Source organism: Lactuca virosa, chromosome 4 (genome assembly GCF_052849685.1).
Source record: "Lactuca virosa cultivar CGN04683 chromosome 4, Lactuca_virosa_CGN04683_v6, whole genome shotgun sequence".
Classification (NCBI taxonomy): Eukaryota; Viridiplantae; Streptophyta; class Magnoliopsida; order Asterales; family Asteraceae; genus Lactuca; species Lactuca virosa.
In genome coordinates, this window is record NC_136429.1 from 4,237,606 (window position 1) to 4,242,510 (window position 4,905).

The following is a 4,905-nucleotide window of genomic DNA, read 5'->3' on the forward strand; positions in this document are numbered from 1 at the left end:
ACATCATTATTGAAATTAGAAAATGATCGTATAAGTAAAAATATAATTAATCAATAATAATAATTGTTAAAAATTATACTAAATACATAATTATATTTAATTTTATTAATGAGGAATATGGGTTAATGTCAATGAATATTATTGTTCAAAATAATTGACATTATATATATATATATATATATATATATATATATATATATAATTTAGTGTAAAAATATTATCTCAAAGTTAATGTCAATAACATAACCATTTTAAACATATATTTTTCAATATTTTAACAATATATTTTTAATCTTTATTGCGCAACGCGCGGTAATTCGTTTAGTATATATATATATATATATATATATATATATATATATATATATATATATATATATATATATATATATATATATAGGTAAAGGTTAAAATGAGAACCTTAAAGATTAAGAGAACCTTAAAAGATTAAGAATTTAGAACCTAAAATAAATGAAACGGTGGCATTATTGTAAATAAAATGAAATTTCTAGCCAATTTCCATAACTCATTCCCTGATCCTACGTCTTTCCTTCTTCTCCAGCATTCCAGAAAATCCCCAAACCTCCATACCCCTTTGCTGCCTCTACCACCGATCAAAATCCTCCACCAAGGTCCTTCTCTGCCAATCGCGACCTCCATTGTCGTCGCTCCTCTTCTCTCACCATCGTCTCATTCCTTTAACAACTCAGATCTAAATCGAAGTTTAGAGTGAGGTTTAATAACTATGAGATCTAAATCGACGGTATTAAAAGAGGTTATACTGCTCTTGGCGACTACGGTGGTGGAGACTCCGCTTTGGCTTCTCTTTGGGATGCTCTTCCGTCAGTCTTCCTCGACGGAGGCCAGGTTTCTCTTCCTCCACTTTCCTTCTTAACCTAATCCAACATCATATTTTTCCTTTCCATTTTCTGTTTGAGAAGACGATAGTTTTGAAGTTCAATTTTGGCAAAATCGGTTTGCTTATAAGTAACGAAATTCGTTTCATATTGTAGAGGAAGTATAAATTTGGCTAGTGTTTTCATTTGCTTTGATTGAGATGTACAAATTTGTCGCATTTGAAGATAACGCCCCTACTATTTCTCTTTTTGATGTTTATTTTTGCTTTTCTGGAGATTTAAACGTTTAATCTTGTTGTGTTTTGCTCACTTGTTCTGTTACTGGAATTATTAATAGAGTTATGGGAAGTCTTCGGTGTTACAAGCATTGTTGGGAGAGATTTTTCTTCCTAGTGGATTAGGTTAACCAATTGTTTAATTTTACTTTATTTATGTTCTTCATTTTTACTCATATACTAAATCAGAGTCATTCATGACTATTTCAGGGAGTGTGACAAGAAGACTCTTGGTGTTGTTGCAAAAAAACGATGATGGATATGAGTATGCTGAATTTGGACATATGCCACATCAATCAATTCATAAAACCCTATATCTCTCTTCTGTTTTATCTCTCTGCCGGTAGATCAAAGTGATTCTTCTTCTTGTCACATGGAGCTTTTTTGATTTGGATGCATTTTGTGTCACAAAGGCGGAATATGAAGAGTTTGGATCTTCTCGTTATTGTATGCAATTCCTTCATTAGTTCATATTACTAAAAGGTAATTTTGTCTTCCATTTTTTTTATCATTTAATGTTTTTGTTATTTAACATTCTTATTTGGATATTATTTTGGTATGAAAAAAATGAAGACGTGATATGCGATGAAATGTAAGATTAGAAGTTGGATCTAATCGAATACAAATCATATAAATAATTAATAATTGAGTAGAATGAAAATTATACGAGCTTAAATCCTATAAGTAATTGTTACATTTGTGTTTTAATTTGATTATATTTTAAAACTAAAAAAACACCCATATCTTCTTTTTCATCTTTGCCGGCAGCTTGAAATTATAGTGTGACTCTTGTTCTTAGTTAGGTAAGATTTTGGCTTGTTTTTTTTTTCTTTTTTATTTGATTTGTTAGTTTTTTTTTGTGAAGTGTATGAGATTGAAGTCCAATATCTATTTTTAGTTTTTCATTTTGATGTCTTGATTTTAGATTTTTTTTTTTTTTTTTTTTTTTTTTTTTTTGTGAATTTTCAGTCTAATTAGAACCAAAGTTGGTGTGTTTCATGGAGGTTGGCGGTGGTTCCACCACTGCATCAGATATGGTTTCTAGTGATGGTGTTTACAAAAAGAAGTTCTGAAAAAAAAAAAGATGCACATAAGGTGTTTGATGAAATGCCTCAATGGAATTTAGTAAGTTATTAAACTGTGAATGCATACTTTTTGTGTATTAAACGAATTTATTATATAAAGCTGTGAATTTTGTGTATTAAGTTGTGATATTCGTGTTTAACTGTGAATTAAATGCATTAAGCTATGATTTTTCTGTTTAAATTGGGAATTGACTATATATTAAGTTGTGAATTTTGTATGTTAAAATGTAAAGTGAATTTCTGTTTATTGTTTTTTCTTCTATTAAACTGTGAATTTAATATTTTAATCTCTTTGTTCTGTTCCTTTTTGTTAATTTTAGTTTTAACGTTGTTCAGTTGTGAATATATGTTAATTTTCTTAGTTGCTGCAATAATTTTAGAAAATTGCTGTTCATATTTTTATTTTATTGTATTTATGTTGTAGATTGAGTTTAGAATATGTGTTATTATGTTAGTGTTTTCTCAAAAAAAAAAAAAATAATAATTTAAGTTATAAACTACAAATTCATGATTTTTTATAAGTTTTAAACTGGAGACTGTTAGATTAGGTGTCTAAGCCCATAACTATAATTGATATGTACTTGATTTGATAGTATTAAATTATGAATTGACCATATTAAGAGTTTTAATTTGATAATATGGTTGTGAATGCATACTTTTTATGTACTAAACTGTAAATTTATTATACTAAGCTGTGATTTTTGTGTATTAAGCTGTGATTTTTGTGTTTTAAACTATAAATTAACTACACTAAGCTGTGAATTTTCTGTTTAAAGTATGAATCGACTATATTAATCTGTGAATTTTATGTTTAAACTATAAATTAACTACACTAAGCTGTGAATTTTTGCGTTTAAACTGTAAATTGACTATATTAAGATGTGAATTTTATGTTTAAACTATGAATTGACTATATTAACCTATGAAATTTGTGCTTTAAACTAATAATTTATTGTATTAAACTGTGAATTTTGTGTATTAAACTGTGAATTAGCTGTATTAAGAGTTTAAGTTGATAATATGTTTTTCAACTTGCATCTGTTGTAGATCTCTATGATATAGTTTTTTTTTATTTGTTTTTATTATGTTAAAGTGTGAATTTGATGTTTTAATCTCTCATTTGTCGTATAATTTTGTTAATCTTAGTTTTAACTGCTATTAAGTTGTGAATGTATAATTTTTTTGAATTAAACTTTGAATTTATTATACTAGTTTGTGAATTTTCTATATTACATTGTGTATTAATTGTAATAAGTGTTTTAAGTTGATAATATGGATGTGAATACTACTTTTTGTGTATTAAAATGTGAATTTAGTGTACTAAGCTGTGATTTTTGTGTTTTAAACTGTGAATTGACTGTATTAAATTGTGTATTTTCTTCTTAGATTATGAATTGACTATATTTAGCTGTGAATTTTGTGTATTAAATTATGAGTTGATTGTATTAAGCTATGAATGAATTGACATTAAGTTGTGATTATTTTATAATTTTTTTGTTTACTTTTGAAATAATGTAAATTTTATTCACGGCTTAATATATTAAATTCACAATTTAAAATATGAATGATTTATGTATAAATTTTTTTTGTTAATTTTTTCTGAATATATTTATTTTTTGTGTTGTATAAGTATGTAAGAATACATAAGTTTTAATAATAATTTTGCATTAAATTCAAAATAAGTGAAATAAATGATTTTGTTAGACTGTGAATGTAGTATTTAAGTTATTAATGCATGATTTTTTTTACAGATCCGATTTAGAAGAAAATAATGGATACGATGCTGATACAGGTGGTTGGTGGCAGCGTGCGGTGGTGGTAATAGTAGAGTTTGAAAATTTGATTTTTTTGAGTTTGTGAATTATTATAAAATGATTTGTATTAAGTTGTGAATTTTGTGAATTAAACTATAAATGGACTGTATAAACTTGTAATTTATTTAAGTTTTGTTTTCAAATATGAGAGCATATAAGAATGAAAATATTATATTGCAAAAATTACAATTTTGCCCTTTTGGTATCAAAAAGAGAAAAAAAAAAATAGGATTTTCACATGTTTAATAAGAATATCATGTAAATATTTACTAACTCATGGGGGTTCTTAATCTTTTGCGGTTCTCATTTGAACCACTCCCTATATATATATATATATATATATATATATATATATATATATATATATATATAGAGAGAGAGAGAGAGAGAGAGAGAGGTAAGTTCAATTGAGAAGATAAAAAAGGTTGAGAATGGGGGAATCATTCTCAGCCACTCATATATATATATATATATATATATATATATATATATATATATGTAAGTTCAATTGAGAAAATAAAAAAGGTTGAGAATGGGGGAATCATTCTCAACCACTCATTTAATCTAAGCAAAAAAGACACGGTGGCAAATTTGTAAATATGATAATAACCTTCAATCTCAAATACGTAACATCGATTTCTTTGTTGAATACTCCGAATTTGAATGTAGTATCTAACCATAAAAGACACGGTGACAAACTTGTAAATATGATAATAACCTTCAATCTCAAATACGTAACATCGATTTCTTTGTTGAATACTCCGAATTTGAATTTCCCAGATTCGCAAACGAACTCAGTTGGAATCGGAATTTATTTGTTGTTCATGAAATTGGAATTGATGTTCTGGACTCGCAGTCACAGTCGACATTGAAG

General features: G+C 26.6%; 1 long non-coding RNA gene across 1 annotated transcript; it reads left to right on the top strand.

Annotated features, from left to right (window-relative positions):
* Positions 1–526: 526 nt before the first annotated feature.
* Positions 527–4,176, top strand: LOC145169195 (uncharacterized). Its single transcript, XR_013742353.1, has 5 exons — positions 527–867; positions 1,195–1,258; positions 1,343–1,615; positions 2,102–2,257; positions 3,969–4,176. It is a non-coding gene; the product is annotated as an uncharacterized LOC145169195 (long non-coding RNA).
* Positions 4,177–4,905: the final 729 nt, after the last annotated feature.